This window comes from Cervus canadensis, chromosome 4 (assembly GCF_019320065.1).
Source record: "Cervus canadensis isolate Bull #8, Minnesota chromosome 4, ASM1932006v1, whole genome shotgun sequence".
In the NCBI taxonomy this organism is placed as follows: Eukaryota; Metazoa; Chordata; class Mammalia; order Artiodactyla; family Cervidae; genus Cervus; species Cervus canadensis.
In genome coordinates, this window is record NC_057389.1 from 72,578,210 (window position 1) to 72,599,768 (window position 21,559).

General features: G+C 37.9%; 1 long non-coding RNA gene across 1 annotated transcript in view; it reads right to left on the reverse strand.

Annotated features, from left to right (window-relative positions):
- LOC122440068 overlaps positions 1-19,710 on the reverse strand; it is a 45,195-nt gene extending 25,485 nt beyond the window's left edge. The window contains exons 1-2 of the long non-coding RNA XR_006269037.1: positions 19,644-19,710; positions 19,291-19,387 (exon numbers count right to left, since the gene is read on the reverse strand). This is a non-coding gene — a long non-coding RNA (uncharacterized LOC122440068). The remainder of the gene's footprint in view (positions 1-19,290; positions 19,388-19,643) is intronic.
- Between the last annotated feature and the right edge of the window lie 1,849 nt (positions 19,711-21,559).

Genomic DNA, 21,559 nt, shown 5'->3' on the forward strand with positions numbered 1-21,559 from the left:
TTGCAAAACAGTCATAAGGCAAGGCTCTCCTGAGATAATTCATGAAAATAAAATACCTTAGGCAATGACTGGCATATAATATTAATAGATAATTAATTGATAACACTTAATTGTGCCCTCATGGGTGACCAGTTCAAAGAAAAATTAAATCTTTAACCTTGTTTCTCTGATATTTTATCCCAACCAAATTAAGTCATGACCCAGTGTTCATATTGCCATGTTCTTTGCAATGGGATCTAGTATTAAACAAAATAATGTATCTAAGCAGCTCTGAGACCTCTTTTAACACACTCTTCACTGTGAGTTCAATACAATAGTCACCCAAGGGCCTAAAAATGATAGAAAGGGCTTCCCTAACTAGATGACTGAGACCACAGATATAAGACTAATCAAACATATTCCTCTAAGCACGTTATTAAAATTAACTTTCATAACCTCTCAGCAACCCTATAAACTAAGTATTATTATTCTCATTTTCAAGATAAGGAAATAGAAAATAAATCAAATGATTGACCTGTTCTAGATAACAGTTACCATAGTACACTATGATATTATATTAATATATACTACTCTTTGATAGAAATTGAAGCATAATGGGGATACTTGCTTCTAAGTCAACCCTTAAATGAGAGATAAGAAACCCTTTTTATGTTAACAATGCAAAGAAATAGAGGAAAATATACAATAGGAAACACTAGAGATCTCTTCAAGGAAATTAGAGATACTAAGTGAACATCTTATGCAAAGATAGGCACAGTAAAGGACAGAAATGGTATGGACCTAATAGAAGCAGAAGATATTAAGAAGAGGTGAAAAGAATACACAGAAAAACTGTACAAAAAACGATCTTAATGACCCAGATCATCACGATGGTGTAGTTACTCACCTAGAGCCAGACATCCTTGACTGTGAAGGCAAGTAGTCCTTAGAAAGCATCATTACAAACAAAGTTAGTGGAGGTGATGGAATTCCAGCTGAGTTATTTCAAATTCTAAAAGATGATGCTGTTAAAGTGCTTCATCCAATATGCCAGCAAATTTGGAAAACTCAGCAGTGGCCACAGGACTGGAAAAGGTCAGTTTTCATTCCAATCCCAAATAAGGGCAATGCCAAAGAATGTTTAAACTGCCACACAATTGCAATCATTTCACATGCTAGCAAAGTAATGCTCAAAATCCCCCAAGATAGGCTTCAACAGTATGTGAACCGAGAATTTCCAACTATACAGCTGGATTTAGAAAAGGTAGAGGAACCAGAGACCAAAATGTCAACATCCGTTGGATCATAGGAAAAACTAGAGAATTAAAAAAAAAACATCTACTTCTGCCTCACTGAATACAACAAAGCCTTTGACTGTGTGGATCACAACAAACTGTGGAAATTCCTAAAGAGACAGGAGTACAAGACCACCTGACCTGCCTCCTGAAAAATCTGTATGCAGGTCAAGAAGCATCAGTAGAACTGGCAAGAGACTGGTTTCAAATCAGAAAAGGAGTACGTCAAGGCTCTATATTGTCACCCTGCTGAGTTAACTCCTTTGCAGAGTACATCATGCGAAATGCTGGCTGCATGAAGCACAAGCTGGAATTAAGATTGCAGGGAGAAACATCAATAACCTCAGATATGCAGATGGCACCACCTTTATGGCAGAAAGTGAAAAGGAATTAAAGAGCCTCTTGATGACAGTGAAAGAGGAGAGTGAAAAAGCTGGCTTAAAACAACATTCAAAAAACTAAGATCATGGCATTTGGTTCCATTACTTCATGGCAAATAGATGGGGAAACAATAGAAACAGTGACAGATTTTATATTCTTGGGCTCCAAAATCACTGTGGACAGTGACTGTAGCCATGAAATTAAGAAAAGCAATGACAAACCTAGACAGCATATTAAAAAGCAAATATATTACTTTGCCTACAAAGGTCCCATATAGTAAAAGCTATGATTTTTCCAGTAGTCATATACAGATGTGAGAGCTGGACAATAAAAAAGACTGAGTGCTGAAGAATTGATGCCTTAGAACTGTGGTGCTGGAGAAGACTCAAGTCTCTTAAACAGCAAGGAGATCCAACCAGTCCATCCTAAAGGAAATCAGTCCTGAATATTCATTAGAAGGACTGATGCTAAAGCTGAAGCTCCAATACTTTGGCCACCTGATGGGAAGAGCTGACTCATTGGCAAAGACCCTGATGCTGGGAAAGACTGAAGGCAAGAGGAGAGGTGGGACGAAAGAGGATGAGATGGCTGGGTGGCATCACCAACTCAATGGGCATGAGTTAGAGCAAACTCTGGGCCTAGAGTGCTACAGTCCATTAGGTCTCAGAGTGGGACACAACTGAGCAACTGACAACAACAAAGTCAACCCTAAATTTGTTAAATTCCACAGCCTAATAAAATTAATTTTGCCAAAATCAAAACAAACAGATAACCTCACTTTCCATGGGAAGAAACTCCTCAATACCACAAGATATCCAATAATGACATAAATCAATTCAAACAGCTCTCGTTTCTTTTGATAGGGGAGGTAAGGGAGGATTCGATGTGTGTATATGTTTATTTTTGTGGTTTGTTGAGCTACTACTTATGTGAAGGCTGTGGTAAAAATTGCCCGCCAGGAATTCAGATTCCCTTTGTCTTCAAACTGCCTTAAATCTAATAAATATGACTTTTCAAATCAAGCTAGACTTTTATGCATCATGATGTCTGTTTGGAAAAATTTTTAGATTACCCAGATAACATAACTCATAAGCAAAAGTACATCTAAACCCTATTATTTTCTCTCCATTATCTGTGTAACTGAACCATGCTTGTTTTTTAGTTTAACATCATGATAGCATGTGGTTAAATCTGACAAAAATTGAACTATCATTGGCAAGCTTTTATGAAGAGATCTCCTTAGCTTTAAAATATATCATGGTTTCTATCTTTATTTTCATATTATTTTTAACTTCTGAAAGCATCTTCATTAAATCCACAAGATCATATTCCATTGTGGCTAAACTGAGTCAGTAAATCTTCTTTGTTATCTTGAAATCAGATTATGCAGTATACTGATCAAAAACAGGAGATGACTGTAATTCTTCTAGAAAGACTGATTGCCCAGCAGGACTTGGGGAAAAAATAATCACCATCACAATTACAGCTGCATAAATATACTTCACATGCTGTCTTGTATGTTTAGCAATTCAAGACAAATGGTAAAACATGGCCCAGAAGAAATTCTCTTTTTCTGTTGATAATATCTAGCCAGGATCTGCACTTGCAGGCTATTATGAATATGCCATCTCTCCTGCTGTGTTTCTAAACATCTGAGGGGGAAAAAAGACTTGTGCTATACAGTATAAATTAAATCTACTTCAGGAATCGAGTGATTTTTCACTTTTAAGTACACATAAGACAAGGTGTGCTAGGATCAGTTAGAGTTTAAGGAGAAGCCACAATTCACATGAATGATCAAGTGAACGTGTTCTCAAAATGATGTTTTACTAACTGGACAGCCATCTCTACTATTCTTACTGAACCCACATTTTATCAATCAAAAACCCATTACTAGTTGATTGAACTATCAATATTAACTGTCAAGACAGGTTGATTAATACAGAAGAACCAATCGATTATCAGTTGAGGTCACATATCCTGAAATAAGCATTAGAGAAATTTCAAGAGGGAACTAGGATATTAGAAATAAGGAAAGGCATCACTTTTGATCATTTTTACATAGCCCCCAAACACTGAAACTGATATCTCCCAGGCTTGCTCTCCAATTTTATTTTCAAGGTCTGCCAAGGCTAGTCAGTAAGATTTATTAGATTTCTTGTGCTAAAATGAACACAGATGAAGTGTTAAAAATGGAACAGGAATGATGTAAAAGCTGTATTGAACTTGCTGTGTCATCCTCATGCACTGTTTTGTCAATCATCAAGTGGGTACTGAACATCCACATGTTACACAGCAAAATATTCAGCTAAAGTGTGATTGACTCATTATTCAGGTGGCCCATCATACTATTTTCTTGGGCTCCAAAAACATTGCGGATGGTGACTGCAGCCATGAAATTAAAAGACACTTGCTCCTTGCAAGAAAAGCTATGGCAAACCAAGATAGCGTATTAAAAAGCAGAGACATTGCTTTGCTGACAAAGGTTCATCTAGTCAAAGCTATGGTTTTTCCAGTAGTCATGAATGGATGTGAGAGTTGAGCCATATAGAAAGCTGAGTGCCTAAGAATTGTTGCTTTTGAACTGTGGTGCTGGAGAAGACTCTGGGGAGTCCCTTGGACTGTAAGGAGGTCAAACCTGTCAATCCTAAAGGAAATCAGTCCTGAATATTCATTGCAAGGACTGAAGCTGAAGTTGAAGCTCCAATACTTTGGCCACCTGATGTGAAGAGCTGACTCATTGGAAAAGACCCTGCCACTGGGAAAGATTAAAGGCACGAGAAGGGGATGACAGAGGACAAGATGGTTGGGTGGCATCACTGACTCAATGGACATGAGTTTGAGCAAGCTCCAGGAGATGGTGAAGGACAGGGAAGCCTGGTGTGCTGCAGTCCATGGGGTTGCAAAGAGTCAGACACGACTGAGTGACTGAACAACATCATACCGTTGAATCAACAGTAAACTTCAGTGATTAAATTCCCAACTGCACGCACTCTTCTAATATTATCATGCATAAGGATTAAAAGTGATTAAGTACATAAAACACCATGTTGTTTACAGTAAGCACTAAACAAATATTAACTACTATTATATAAGAATGGGAGAGATAACTCCTAACAGTTTAGATGGTTCAAAGAGGGTAAAAGAGATAGAGATCAAGATGAAAAAAATTGGAGACTGATAAAGCATAATACCATTTCAATATAGTTTAAAACTTTTAAAGCCTTGCTTGATACACTTTCAATCAAGAAATATGTTTTACCTCCCAAAAAGATGTCAGTAGTATTCAGACCCTTTCAGACATCTTTAGAATTCTGATATAAAAAAAATTTCCTAGAAGTTGAAATTAAAAATTATCCTCAACTTGATGAAGTTAGACAACTTTCCTGTATTTAGATCTATTTTATTAGAAACTTTATTTTTTATATCTCACTTTGCACATATATATATGTTTCATCTATTCTCTGTAGAATGTTAGCCCATTAAGGCACAGATTTATTTTTTAATATCTTTGTTTTTAACTCCTAAACAGGGCCGTGCCCAAAGGACACACCCAACAAGTATTTGTTTATAAGAATATTAGTTTTATTTTCCAATATTCCAATATATTTTTCTATAATATCATTTGGTATGAATTCCCTTCATACATTAATCCTTTGGCAGAATTTCTTCACAAGTCTTCAAACACAGTTAAAAGATAATAAGCAATAGAAGATGAATACACAGAAAAGCTCATATCTGAAGCATACAGACTCATACTGATGTAATATTTTCTAATACTGAAAATCAAAGGAAAGAGAACAATAATTTAAAATAAAAAGCTTTCATATTATGATTTAAAAATAAATTCTAAAGTAATAGCTAATCTTAAAATATTTTTTCTCAAAAATATAGAAGTAAAAATTTCATTGTTTATCTATTTCACCTCTTAGAATCTGATATACATCAAAAAAGAAAATGTGAACATTCCAAACCAACGAGTAAATCAGCCTTATGCTTCTAAAAATATTTCTCTCTTGCAACTTGATGTATATTAAGGGATTAGATTATAGAAAAAAACATTTTCACAGATCTGGTGAAAGGCTGAAAACAAAGTAGCTAGGTCTCAGGTAAATTAAAAGTGCCTGTTGTCACTGGATACACTGAGCTACTTGCCAGGACACAGACTATGTAATCCTGGGCAAACAGGATTGGTTGGTAATGAATACCTCACCCCCCAAAAAAGGCCTAAATAGAATATTAAACAGGATTAAACAGGAGAATTCTACAATAATCTAGTTTCAACATACCAACAGGTCTTTTGATTTAAAAACTACTAAATCAGTCCTAACAAAATACCATACATTTTAACTCCAGGCTGAATGCTGATCTAGAATATGTGTTTCTGCTGACCCAGGATGGAAATGACATTTGTATTTCTGTGGCTGTGTATCTCATGACATGCCAATTCAGCCTGTTGTGTACTCAGAGAAATTCATCAAAAAGAGAAATAAACAAAATGCAAGTGACTCAGAAGAGAATTGGCCATCTGGTCTCTCCTTCAGCTTTATTTCTTCACTGGACCTCCTCTTCCTTAGAGAAATGAAAATAATGTGAATAATTATTCTTCTAATCAGACTAGAGAAAGATGCCAAATATATACAAAATAAAATAAGACAATAATAGCAGTTGTGCAAATGAGAGCACTTGCATATTATTGGAAATGGAAATCTATTTTTGTCCCCAAATTATTTTTATCCAGAGAAACAAAATCCATCTTATCTGCAGGAGAGGAGAAAAGTAATGGGCCGAGCATGTTTTTCTCCTTCTCACCAAATTCTCCAGAAATGAAAATAAATTACATATAAATTAAATCTATAACAGCTCCCCAAATCGAGAAACGTTTAAAGGGACCTCAAAATGTTGAGGAACCCCTGAAAACTAGGTAACACATGAAATAGGGAACCATAACTCAAAGCATGTGCCAGTCTTTCTGCTGGACAAGATGTGATGTCTTTGGGGGTGGAATCATACATGACTGCAGTGGTATATCTGGGAGTAAGGAAAGCCCATCTATATCAAGCTGGCTGATTGCTAGATGCAAATGACTCTCAAATAACCTCCTCCACCTTCAGTATACTAAACTCTAAGAGTGAGCGTGGACTTGAATTTGAGAGCTTGAGGAGTATCCCAGGGAGCTGGCAATAATCAATAAGTAAAGGAAACCCCCTGGTAGACGACCAAAACCCCCTTCCTATCACTCCACAGAATATGCCACCCTTTCCTCACAAAAGTACATTTTTAGAAAAGTGTGTGTCCCACATTAGGAGCTCTAGCTTATCATTTGTACAAAGAGAAATACTTGATCACATCAACTTACTTACTTAGTACAATAGGAGACAGATAATTAGATTTAAAATGGCATTATATATGTGGTTAGAGGATATTCATTGAGGATTCATGTAAATAAAACAAAAATCGATTCACGTCAGCCAGCTTCTGTGGAAGAATTTGTCTTAAATTTGTCTTAAATCCAGTATTAAAAACATGCAATAAAGTCTTTAAAAATAAATGAAAAAAAACCTTCTGATCAAAGTTTAAATGCTCTATAGGAATGGAACCTACCACTTCTGCTCATTGGATTTTAACTAGGTCCAGAAGTCCTATCACATATGAGAGTAAGAGAACCAAGCTAGAAGGGAGTTTCCTATCTATATAAACTCTCAGCCCGTACCTGCACTTTTATAAGAAAGCAGCAGTGACTCAGCAGTCACATCCTAAAGCATCACAAACCATTTTCACCATACTTCTGATTCAGTAGGGAGCCTTGGGAAACTTCTGATGGGAGGAGGAACTCGCCCGGTTCTCACAGTTTGGCTATATCCTGCATAATCCCAAACCTGCTACTGCTAAGCCAAGTTTCTTTCATCTTTCCAACATGGTACACTTCCACATGCATTGGCTCCACCATCTCACAGATCCTACCTCCATGCTTAATTCATCACAGTCTTCTCCATCTCCAAATCAACATATTCTTAGACATCTCTTTTTTTTTTCAATATATTCACTAATCTCTGAGGCTTTTCTCTATAGCTTTCCTTATCCTCTTCTAACCTCAGTGTCATCTGAACTGTAAACACCTACAAGCGGTGTCCAAAATCACTGCAGATGGTGACTGCCGCCGTGAAACTAAAAGATGCTTGCTCCTTGGAAGAAAAGCTATGACCAACATAGATAGCATATAAAAAAGCAGAGACATTACTTTGCTGACAAAGATCCATCTAGTAAAAGCTATGGTTTTTCCAGTAGTCATGTATGGATGTAAGAGTTGGACTATAAAGAAAGCTGAGTATGAAGAATTGATGCTTTTGAACTGTGGTGTTGGAGAAGACTCTTGAGAGTCCCTTGGACTGCAAGGAGGTCAAGCCAGTCAATCCTAAAGGAAATCAAACCTGAATATTCATTGGAAGGACTGATGCTGAAGCTGAAGCTCCAAAACTTTTGCCACCTGATGTGAACAGCCAACTCATTAGAAAAGACCCTGATGCTGGGAAAGACTGAAGGCAGGAAGAGAATATTGAAGTCAGAGGATGAGATAATCGGATGGCATCACCAACTCAAAGGACATGAATTTGAGCAGCCTCTGGGAGATGGTCAAGGACAGGGAAGCCTGGTATGCTGCAGTACATGGGATCACAAAGAGTTGGACGTGGCTGAGTGACTGAACAACAAGTGGTATTCATCTTTGCTGTCAGATGTTTCTCATGGGTATTCTGTCGTTGGGTTTCCAACAGTAAATGGAGTTTGGGTGGTTTCGCTAATTTCCCTAACTGCCAATTGTTCTTGAAGTCTCTGAACTTGAAGATGTCAAGAGAACCAAGCAGGTGTGTACAAGGGGAGGGGAGGGGCTTCCTCCCAGCTTTACAGAAGACACATTTGACTTTGACAAAAGATGGGCCTACAGACAGAGCCATGCATATGGAATGTGTCAGTTCTTCCTAGAGACTTAATCTAGGAAATTAACTGGCTGAAGGTAAGATCATGGCATCCTGTCCCATCACTTCATGGCAAACAGATGGGGAAACAGTGGAAACAGTGGCTGACTTTATTTTTCTGGGCTCCAAAATCACTGCAGATGGTGGTTGCAGCCATGAAATTAAAAGACGCTTACTCCTTGAAAGGAAAGTTATGACCAACCTAGACAGCATATTAAAAAGCAGAGACATTACTTTGTCAACAAACGGCTGTCTAGTCAAGGCTAGATTGATGCTTTGGAACTGTGGTGTTGGAGAAGACTCTTGAGAGTCCCTTGGACTCCAAGGAGATCCATCCAGTTCATCCTAAAGGAGATCAGTCCTGGGTGTTCATTGGAAGGACTGATGTTGAAGCTGAAACTCCAATTCTTTGGCCATCTGATGCGAAGAGCTGACTCCTTTGAAAAGACCCTGATGCTGGGAAATATTGAGGGCAGGAGGAGAAGGGGACGACAGAGGATGAGATGGTTGGATGGCATCACTGACTCAATGGACATGGGTTTGGGTGGACTCTGGGAGTTGGTGATGGACAGGGAGGCCTGGCATGCTGCGGTTCATGGGGTCGCAAAGAATCGGACACGACTGAGCGACTGAACTGAACTGAAAGAATAGTGGGAATGAAGGTGACTATGAGGCTATTTTGATTGAAGAATCTTATAGATTCTTTTAACACTGAAAAGCTTTCACGTATAAATCTCTCTGTATAAACCCTAATCATACAACTTCAATCTCTCCAGAATTTAAATGGGACATATTCTATATTCTTCCTGAAAATAGCCAGGTATTTACCAAAAGATAAGCATTTAAGCTCTTTTTCCCTTGCTCAGTTTTATTTTCACCAATCTAACACCACACACAGACACACACACACACACAGAGCATGTTTCTCAAGATATTCATTTCAGTGTTAACACGAGCAATTTCCCATAAAGCTGATAAAAGCAAATGGGGAGGATGTTCATTCTTCAAGTCCCCCTTCTCTTGTTTTGCCAACTTTAGAGTTCACTCCACACTTAGAGTATCTGGATTGAAAAACAGAGCTACAGTTTGTTATAGGTTTTCTCCCAGGCCACCTCTGCATTTCATGGCATCAATTTCTGTTCTGATTATAGAGTTTGTCCAAGAGCATATATTTAAACCAGATTTAAAGAACACAGTTGGGAATTTCCTGGTGGTCCAGTGGTTGGGAATCTGCCTGCCAATGCAGGGAATGCTGGTTCAATCCCTGGTCAGAGAAGATCCCATATGCCACAGAGCAAATAGGCCTGTGTGTCACAGCTATAGAGCCTGTGATCTAGACTCCATGAGTCGCAACTACTAAGCCCATATGCTGCAACTACTGAAGCCCAAATGCCCCAGAGCCCACGCTCTACCACAAGAGAAGTTTGCCCACTGCAATGAAGACCCAATAGAGCCAAACATTTTTTAGAAGATCACAGTTTACTAATAAAACATCTCCTACCTTCTCTAGGTAGGAAAAAAATGAGTCTCTGAAAGTCTAGGTTGCATTAGCATGCAAAAAAAAGATGCCTTCTGTGCAGCTTTCTAGCATTGTCCACACTGTTCTGCTTCTTCACCATTCTGACTTGTCTAAAGAAAGAGCTACTGGTTGTTTTTGTTCTGTTTTATTTCTCTTCTGTCCAAACTCTCTGGAAAACGCCAGTGAGAGACACAAATCTCAATTTCATTCCTTTCCTAAAATTTTCCATTATACCAAATTCCATAACTTGCTTTTACCCATTTCAGTCATGCAGAGAAAAACCAATTTTCCTTCTGATTCACTACTAAAGTTAAATGTACACAGTAAGCACATTTTTTGAAAAAAAAATTAAAATTTTATCCACAGGTTTCTTTGGAACCTCATGAGCTTAGCCATTAAATCTTGATAGATTCTGGTTCCACTATATCCACTTTTGTATGTTCCTTAGGACTTAATTTCAGTTAATAAATCAGGTTTTCACCCAGTCATAGAGAAGCCTCTGACAATACCACCAACTTGTCTTCCTGAACAGTTCAGCCCTTGATTTCAGCAGAGTGAAATAAAACATCATTTGTTCTATACCAAAGGTGTTCAAACATATTTTTAACCAAACTAAAAACAGATAATATGACAGAAATAACATGTTATGGTCACAGTCCAATATTCTGTCCTTGTGTTCTGGTCCACCTATTTTTCTAAAATGACAGAAACCTAACAAACACTATTATGACACTGTCAAGGTAAAGAACAATGAAATAAAGATTGAGCACAAAAAAATGAAATAACGACAGAATGTTCCTAAGACTGATTTTCACTACAGTTCTCCAAGCCTTAGTTAATGTGAATTTTCTTAAGTTAATATTTATTTCCATGTTCTAATACTAGCAGGGATAATCAGACAACAAATTAGATAATATCTGCTCTATAAACAGGGCTTCCCTGGTGGCTCAGATGGTAAAGTGTCTGCCTGCAATGCTGGAGACCTGGGTTCGATCCCTGGGTCGGGAAGACCCCCTGGAAAAGGAAATGGCAACCCACTCCAGTACTCTTGCCTGGAAAATTCCATGGACAGAGGAGCCTATAAACAAGAGCCTGGCCATACCAAATATCCACATAGACATAGAAAACAAGCTTATAGTTAGCAAAGAGGAAAGAAGAGTTTAGGATTAAAATATATACACTGCTGCTGCTGCTGCTGCTAAGTCGCTTTAGTCGTGTCTGACTCTGTGCGACCCCATAGATGGCAGCCCAGCAGGCTCCCCCATCCGTGGGATTCTCCAGGCAAGAACACTTGAGTGGGTTGCCATTTCCTTCTCCAATGCATGAAAGTGAAAAGTGAAAGTGAAGTTGCTCAGTTGTGTCCGACTCTTAGCGACCCCATGCACTGCAGCCCACCAGGCTCCTCCGTCCATGGGATTTTCCAGGCAAGAGTACTGGAAAGAGTACTGAGTTGTCACTGCTTTCTCAGAATATACACACTACTGTATATGAAATAGATAATCAACAAGAGCCTATTGTATAGCACAGGGAACTCTACCCAATATCTTGTAATTACCTACAATAGAAAATAATCTAAAAAAGAATATAACTGAATCACTTTGCTGTAACCTGAAACTAACACAACATTGTAAGTCAAATATACTTCAATCAATATTTCAAAAAATGCCAATATACTATATGTATAGTTTCTGGAATGAATGTATAGAAAGGAAAAAATTACAATCAATATATTAAAATGTCACATTTGCAAATAATTTATCAGAAGACTGTCATGCCTGAAATTCACTACACAGAGCACTCTCCCAGATTATCTTAAATTCAAAGACAAAAATAAATTATAAATGCCAAAGTAATATAAAATAAAGTAAAATTACAATTCTATTTGAAAGAGATTAATTGTGAATTAAGTGCCAAATTACTCAGTTCAGTTGCGCAGTCATGGCCAACTCTTTGCGACCCCATGGACTGAAGCATGGCAGACTTCCCTGTCCATTACCAACTCCAAAAGCTGACTCAAACTCATGTCCATCACATCGGTGATGCCATCCAACTGTCTCATCTTCTGTCATTCCCTTCTCCTCCCTCCTTCAGTCTTTCCCAGAATGAAGATCTTTTCCAATGAGTCAATTCTTTGCATCAGGTGGCCAAAGTATTGGAGTTTCAGCTTCAGCATCAATCCTTCCAAAGAATATTCAGGACTGATTTCCTTTAGGAGTGACTGATTGGATTTCCTTGCAGTCCAAGGGCCTCTCATGAGTCTTCTCTAACATCACAGTTCAAAAGCATAATTTCTTTGGCACTCAGCTGTCTTTATAGTCCAACTCTCACATCCATACATGACTACTGGAAAAACCATAGCTTTGACTAAACAGATCTTTGTTGGCAAAGTAATGACTCTGCTTTTTAATATGCTGTCTAGGTTGGTCATAGCTTTTCTTCCAAGGAGCAAGCGTCTTTTAATATCATGGCTGCAGTCACCATCTGCAGTGATTTTGGAGCCCCAAAATTAAAGTCTTTCCACTGTTTCCATTGTTTCCCCAGCTATTTGCCATGAAGTGATGGAATCAGATGCCATGATCTTAGTTTTCTGAATGTTGAGTTTTAAGCCAACTTTTTCACTCTCCTCTTTCACTTTCATCAAGAAGCTCTTTAGTTCTTCTTCACTTTCTGCCATAAGGGTGGTGTCATCTGCATATCTGAGACTGTTGATATTTCTCCCGGCAATCTTGATTCCAGTTTGTGCTTCATATAGTCTGGCATTTCACATGATGTACTCTGCATAGAAGTTAAATAAGCAGGGTGAAAATATACAGCCTTGACATACTCCTTTCCCAATTTGGAACCAGTCTGTTGTTCCATGTCCAGTTCTACCTGTTGCTTCTTTACCTGCATACAGATTTCTCAGGAGCCAGGCCAAGTGGTATGGTATATCCATCTCTAAGAATTTTCCACAGTTTACTGTGATCCATACAGTAAAAGGCTTTGGCGTAGTCAATAAAGCAAAAGTAGATGTTTTTCTGGAATTTTCTTGCTTTTTCTATGATCCAGTGGATGTTGGCAACTTGATCACTGGTTTCTCTGCCTTTGCTAAATCCAGCTTGAACATCTGGAAGTTTACGGTTCACGTATTGCTGAAGCCTTGCTTGGAGAATTTTGAGCATTACTTTGCTAGCATGTGAGGTGAGTGCAATTGTGAGTAGTCTGAACATTGTTTGGCATTTCCTTTCTTTGGGATTGGAGAGAAAACTGACCTTTTCCAGTCCTGTGGCCACTGCTGAGTTTTCCAGATTTGCTGGTCTATTGAGTGCAGCACTTTCACAACATCATCTTTTAGGATTTGTAATAGCTCAAAGGGAATTCCATCACCGCTACTAGCTTTGTTTGCGTGATGCTTCCTAAGGCCCACTTGACTTCACATTCCCATATGTCTGGCTCTAGATGAGTGATCACACCATCATGGCTACATGGATCATGAAGATCTTCTTTGTATAGTTCTTCTGTGTATTCTTGCCATCTCTTCTTAATATCTTTCGTTTCTGTTAGGTCCATACCATTTCTGTCCTTTGAATTTAACTCAGATGACCATTATATCTACTACTGTGGGCAAGAATCCCTTAGAAGAATGGAGTAGCCATCATAGTCAACAAAAGCATCCAAAATGCAGTACTTGGCTGCAATCTCAAAAACAACAGAATGGTCTCTGTTTGTTTCCAAGGCAAACCATTCAATATCATGGTGATCCAAGTCTATGCCCCAACCAGTAATGCTGAAGAAGTTGAAGTTGAACAGTTCTATGAAGACCTACAAGACCTTCTAGAACTTACACCCCCCCCCCAAAAAAAAAAAACATGTCCGCATCATTATAGGGGACTGGAATGCAAAAGTAGGAAGTCAAGAACTACCTGGGGTAACAGACAAATTTGGCCTTGGAGTACAGAATGAAGTAGGTCAAAGGCTAACAGAGTTTTGGCAAGAGAACACACTGGTCAGAGCAAACACCCTCTTCCAACAACACAAGAGAAGATTCCACACATGGACATCACCAGATAGTCAAATACGATAAATTATATTCTTTGCAGCCAAAGATGGAGAAGCTCTATGCAGTCAGCAAAAACAAGACTGGGAGATGACTGTGGCTCAAATCATGAATTCCTTATTGCCAAATTCAAACTGAAATTGAAGAAAGTAGGGTAAACCACTAGACCATTCAGGTATGAGCTAAATCAAACCCCTTATGATTATACAGTAGAAGTGACAAATAGATTCAAGGGATTGGATCTAATAAAGTGCCTGAAGAACTATGGACAGAGTTTTGTGACTTTGGAGGCAGTCCAAAGGACTGCAGTGATCAAGGAGGCAGTGATCAAGACCATCCCCAAGAAAAATAAATGCAAAAAGGCAAAATGGTTGTCTGAGGAGGGCTTACAAATAGCTGAGAATAGAAGAGAAGTGAAAGGCAAGGGAGAAAAGGAAAGATAAACCCCATTTAAATACAGAGTTCCAAATAGCAAGTTGAAATAAGAAAGCCTTCCTCAGTGATCAATGCAAAGAAATAGAGGAAAACAATAGAATGGGAAAGACTAGAGATCTCTTCAAGAAAATTAGAGATACCAAGGGAACATCTCATGCAAAGATGAGAAAAATTACTAGCACTTTTGAAATAATTCAAAGTAATAAATTTTATCATCTGGTATGTACAGTAAGGTTGCTTACCTCAAAACAAAACAAACAAACAAAATCTAGGAAATAGGAATGAGAATGTCCTAATGAGAGTTCATCTTGCTGTTGAAAACAAGCTTGTAACAAAAAAAAAATCAAAACAAATTCAGATATAAATTTATCTAAGGAAGCAAAATAAAGCCAATAAGATTCAGTTATCACCTGATTTGATATTTAAAGAAAGAGTTTCGACTTTTGAAAGAATTGATCGAGATGCATGTTTACAGTGATTATTCTCACATTCATGTTCAAAAAAATGTGGAAATGAGCAAATTATAGGACAATTCCTGTTGTAATACACACTCACTGGACACCCCCTGGAAAAGTCCTTCTTCTGAATCCATGTATGCCACTTCCTACTGATTATACTGATATGCCCACAGGGAAGGAGAAGGTGAGAATCTCACAGATGTAAAATTCTTATGCCTTTGTAGTAAACATTCATACTAAGTTAACAAGGTTGAAATTTGAATCTCATACAGTATTGACTCTATTTCCTAACTGTATGTCTTCAGAAAGCAGGACTAGTTGGACTTACTTACCATTAAAACTTCTACTACCTTGGCAAAGTCTGATACAAGGCATATTCTCGGTAAATATTTTCTGTCTAAAAGAATTTTAAGAATGTGCAACCCAAACTCCTTCATAATAACTTAGTCCATAGTAGTGCTATTTGCTTAATATACTTAATATTTTGCTTAATATTTCCCTTAAGGTATAAGAGAAAATCTGGCTTAAATTATCAGTTGTGAGATAAGGTGATCAAATGAGTTCAATGTAGAGAAAAGTGTCTTGAAGGGCAGGCAAAATCATATTTTAGGATCCATATGGTTAAGTACCAGATAATGAAAAATGGAAAATTGATAATGTAATGGGTGCAAACACCTAAATATTGTCATGATATTGAAAAAGCCTATGCTGTTATTTACTGAATGTGTTACAGAACTGGTGGGCAAAAATGACTAGAGAAGTTCTATGCATCTAAACTATACCAATGGTTTTGAGTAACCATAAGTATTTCTCCAATGGGTGAGAGTAGATAGGAATTCCTAGCTCCAAATTGGCTTATTTCTCCAATATTTGAAATAAAGATTAGTGATTTTTTTTTTAGAAATTTATAAGGAAATAAATTTTAACTTTAACCCTAAAAAAGTTTATATTAAAATTTACACTTACCCCTCCAGTAAAGGGGCTTCCCAAGTAGCTCAGCTGGTAAAGAATCCACCTGCAATGCAGGAGACCTGGGTTCCATCCCTCGGTTGGGAAGATCACCTGAAGAAGGGAACAGCTACCCACTCCAGTATTCTGGCCTCAAGAATTCCATGGAATATATAGTCCAGGGGTCGCAGAGTCACAACTGAGACACTTTCACTTTGGGCTTCCCAGGTGGCACTAGTGGTAAAGAACCCTCCTGCCAACGCAGGAGATGTAAGAAATTTGGGTTTAATCCCTGGGTTTGGAGGATCCCCTGGAGGAGGGCATGGAAACCCACTCCAGGATTCTTGCCTGGGAAATCCCATGGACAGAGGAGCCTGGAAGGCTACAGCCCATAGGGTCTGAAAGAGTTGGACACAGCTGAGCAACTGAACATGCACGCATGGCATTAGAAGATGTTCTGGTTTCATTCTTTTACATGGAGCTGGACAATTTCCCCAGTATAAATGTAGCAGTTAAAGACATTTATGCTGTGGCTGGGACTTCCCAGGTGGCACAGTGGTAAAGAATCTGCCAGACAATGCAGGAGACGTAAGAGATGCTAGTTTAATCCCTGGGTCAGGAAGATCCCCTGGAGGAGGAAATGGTAACCCACTCTAGTATTCTTGCCTGGAGAATCCCATGAACAGAGGAACCTGGTGGATTACAGTCTCTGGGGTCCCAAAGAATGGACACAACTGAAACAACTTAGGACATCACACAGCCTCCAGAAAAAGAAGAAAAAATAAAAAAATTTGTACCCGTAATCTAAAGTGTCTTATGTAAAGCAAAACACAAAAATATACTGGTTATAATCTAGTATATTTGAATAAGTAGTCTCATGGAAACAGCTATGCAAATTACAACTGAGAAAAACTAAAGAATACATACTGAATCTAAAAAACAGAGTTTCAGTTCTAATAAAATGTCACTCAATAGTAAAACTGTTGGATCCCTTGGTCAAGATCAACCCTGAAAGAATTAGAGATTGAAAAAACACACATATAAACACCCTGAAATCTCCAGAATAATAAAATTTATGTTGAACTATTATTTATGTGTGTGAGTACAGAAGGCTTGGGGAAGGGGTTAGAGAGGGAAGGAGTGGCGTTGACCTGAGATTAGCAGTGGGAAGTCTACTGATAGAGAAGTGTTAGATCTCAAGTTTTCAAAGAAGTTAGAGCCATTCTATGGCCATATAATGGCTATAATTCTTCCTACCAAGACAAAACTAATTCTCTGACATGCCTCTGTTACCTTCATAGTGGTACTCTATTCCCCTAGTTATTTGTATTTATAGAGTTATTCCTTTAGAAGAAAATCTGTGTTCCCAGAAACTTAGCTAAATCAAATTGACCAAATACTCTCAGTACGTCCTTTTCTGTATTCAGTTTTTCATTTACTTCTATTTAATTCTCCCTTATCTCAATGCATACTTCATACTCAACAAAATTAGTTCTAGTTTGTGTGTGCTCAGTCACTTCAGTCATGTCAAACTCTTTGCAACCCTATGGGTCATTACTTGTGCTCAAATACTGATTATTGGTTCATTATAAAATACGAACTCCAAAAATATATATTTGAATTGCATGTTTGTAAATATATGTGTATATATCTTCTACAGCATAATGGCAAAAATCTATTACATGAGTAATGACAGGATCTATTTAGAAGCTTTGTACACAAACTCTCCATTATTCACATTAATGTGAGAGGCAGAGGCAGATGTCAAAATAATGAAATATATAAGTAATCAAGTTTCTGAGCAATTCTCTTAAAAGGCCATTTAAAACATATGCTGTTAATTTTTTTGTCTCTGGCTTCTCTTTCTCCAGTAGTGTATACATACTCAGCGGTAAAAACTAAATATATACACCAAAGACTTAAAACATGCAAAAGAATTTTTAAAGAGGTTAGGAAAGTACTTAATTTGATGTATCAAACTCTTCAGGCTTGATATGACTCAAAGTGCTTGAGATATATCTAAAAACCAATGAAATGACACGTGAATGAAGCAAAAACTATCATAATGAGAACTATTTTAAACCATGAAAAAACAAATCTGACATTACACTTCTATTTGATTAAAATCTTCAAACTACAAGCTAACTGGGTGACAAATGAATCTGTCCCATCATGCAGAGCTATTCAAAAATCTCCTCCTGATTTCGCCTGAAAAACTCCAGACAAATATTTACGAAAGTCCAGAGAAGTAAGTCTGTACTCAGAATAAAAAAATCTCAAAGTAGTAAAAGTTACTATGCCTTTTTCTACAACATACTTTCTTCTTGAAGAAAACCTATGATTTCATTTCAAGGGTTCAGCTTTTCATCTCTGTTGCTTAGGGAAAGTGGGTAAATGTGCAGTTGAAAGGAAAGTCTTGAGAGTCATTACACATTCACCCATAGCCTCATTAAGTAGCAACACATCTAATGCACCTCCATTGGCTTGTCACCCCAGAGGTTTTCTTGTCTCACATACATTTTCACCCAGCCTAATTGCCATCTCAGTGCGCTGCAGCAAGGACACTACTAGTTTTCACCATGTTTTCAACATCCAACATTGTAATTCACAACCAGGTTTACCATTCATCCTGGCTTTCATGCCAGGCTTTTAAATCCCCACCAAGACACCAAGAGTCTCTTCCCACCCAACAAGCACACTTTTAATAATAACTGAGCAAATTAAGGTGTTTTTTTTTCTATTTGAGTCTTAAGATAATTTAAAAACATATAAAACCATAATCAAATTCATGAATAGTAGTTCTATATTTAAAACAAGCTTTCAAAACTCAGCTGATTCAAACATATCTAAAGGATCCCTTTTTCTTCTAGTACATAAAACCCTTCCCAACTTTATCCATAGCTCCCTGTGCAGACCTGACTCCCGTCACTACTGACACATGTAAACTTTTCATGCAAACTCTAACACACCCATGACAGTCACTTTATGACTGTGTGCCTTGGTCCCTGTCATTCTCTCTGCTGGTGAATCCTTCTCCCTCTGTTTTCTCACTTGGCAAACTTTTACTCATTTTGAGACCCAGCTCAAAATTCATCCCAATCTGCAACTTTGAGCAAATGTCCAGCCAACTTTTAGTCAGGAAAAAAAAATTCTCTTTTAGTCAGAAAAAATAATCTCAGATATTCCCTTACAAATCTTTACAAACATTTCTATTATAGCACTGGGTGTGCTGTACTCCGATTCTAGTTTTGTGTATTGATCTTACCTGAATCTTCACATTTAACTGATTTTAATGGACATTCGTCATTTGGGGGCTGCTTGGCATCCAAACACCTTTCCTCTTTGGGGTAGGGTTGTCAGAACTGGCAAAAACAAACACAGGACACACAGCTAACCACCACATACCAAAAAATAACTGCCATTTATTCCATAATTTAGTCTTATTTTAAATCTTGGTATACATTAATTCAAAAAATAAAATCATGCTATTTCTATTTTTAGGCAATAAGTTTAGATTTCAAGATTCAAACATATCACTAAGACTCATCATTTGAAGAATCATCAATATCAAGAAGAAATAATTTGTATCATCTTCATTTCAAAAACTGGTGAGAATACCTGTTTCCCATCGACACCCGGAACACTCCAGTGAAAAACCAATCCTATAGAGGCTGTCCATTTCTTCTCCAATCACACTGAAAAGAAATATGAACACTGATAATAATGTCACCATATACATAGTTTTCACTATTTAATGTTATTGAGTGAAGAGAAAGAAAATGTGTCCAACTGGACATTAACTGTGGATAAATCTATTTGTTCTGTGGTGTTCAAGGCAATCTTCTACCTACCCATGAATGCAATTCCTTCCTATACAAATGATGTACACCGCCATACCAATCTCAGAACACTTTTAGTACTCTGCAGCATAGCTGAAATATTCAATCATTTATTAATACAATTTTTAAAATCTTTCTGTGGTGTTATATTTAATGATGACCAAAACAGAGTCACTGAGTACTTTCCACTCATAAACTCACTGTGTATATGCCAAATGTGTATCCTTGTTCAGCACATCACTGGTGGGTAACAGTTGAAATTGCTTTGTATTTAGTAAGTACATGATAATAAGCAACTTTCTAAATCACATACCCTTGTATTAAGCAACATCCAATAGTGTTATTTGATTTTAAATTTTGTTCTCAACATGAATTACCCATGCAGTTCAGTTCAGCTGCACAGTCGTTTCTGACTGTTTGTGATCCCATGGACTGCAGCACACCAGGCTTCCCTGTCCATCACCAATTCACGGAGCTTGCTCAAACTCATGTCCATCAAGTCAGTGATGCCATCCAACCATCTCATCCTCTGTCATCCCCTTCTCCTCCTGCCTTCGATCTTTCCCAGCATCAGGGTCTTTTCAAATGAGTTAGCTCTTCGCATCAGGTGGCCAAAGTATTGGAGTTTCAGCTTCAGCTGAACATTCATTGGAAGGACTGTGAATATTCAATGAATGAATATTCAGAGTTGATTTCCTCTAGGATTGACTGGTTGGAACTCCTTGCAGTCCAAAGGACTCTCAAGGGTCTTCAACAACACAGTTCAAAAGCATCAATTCTTTGGCACTCAGCTTTCTTTATAGTCCAACTCTCACATCCATACATGACTACTGGAAAAACCATAGCTTTGACTAGATGGACCTTTGTTGGCCAAGTAATGTCTCTGTTTTTTAATAAGCTTTCTAGGTTGGTCATAGCTTTACTTCCAAGGAGCAAGTGTCTTTTAATTTCATGGCTGCAGTCACCATCTGCAGTGATTTTGGAGCCCAAAAAAATAGTCTGTCCCTGTTTCCATTGTTACCCCATCTATTTGCCATTAAGTGATGGGACTGAATGCCATGATCTTTATTTTTTGAATGTTGAGTTTTAAGTCAGCTTTTTCACTCTCCTCTTTCACTTTCATCAAGAGGCTCTTTAGTTCTTCTTCACTTTCTACCATAAGGGTGGTGTCATCTGCATGTCTGAGGTTATTGGTATTTCTCCCATCAATCTTGATTCCAGTTTGTGCTTCACCAGCCTGGCATTTCACATGATATATTCTGCATGTAAGTTAAATAGGCAGGGTGACAATCTACAGCCTTGATGTATTCGTTTCCCAATTTGAACCAGTCCGTTGTTCCATGTCCGGTTCTAACTGTTGCTTCTTGAACTGCATACAGATTTCTCAAGAGACAGGTAAGGTGGTCTGGTATTTCCATCTCTTTAAGAGTTTTCCTGGAGAAGGAAATGGCAAACCACTCTAGTATTCTTGCCTGGAGAATTCCGTGGACTGGGAAGCCTGGTGGGCTATTGTCCATGGGGTTGCAAAGAGTCAGAGGTGAATGAACAGGCCAACCCATTCTATATTAATAGAAAAGACCTTGCTAATGCAGATGAGGTTGGCACTTCCTTATATATCTTTAGAATGTTAGCTCTTAATAAGTTGAAGTTATCTTGAAAGGATGATAAGAGCATTCTAAGTGTCATTGGGGGAAT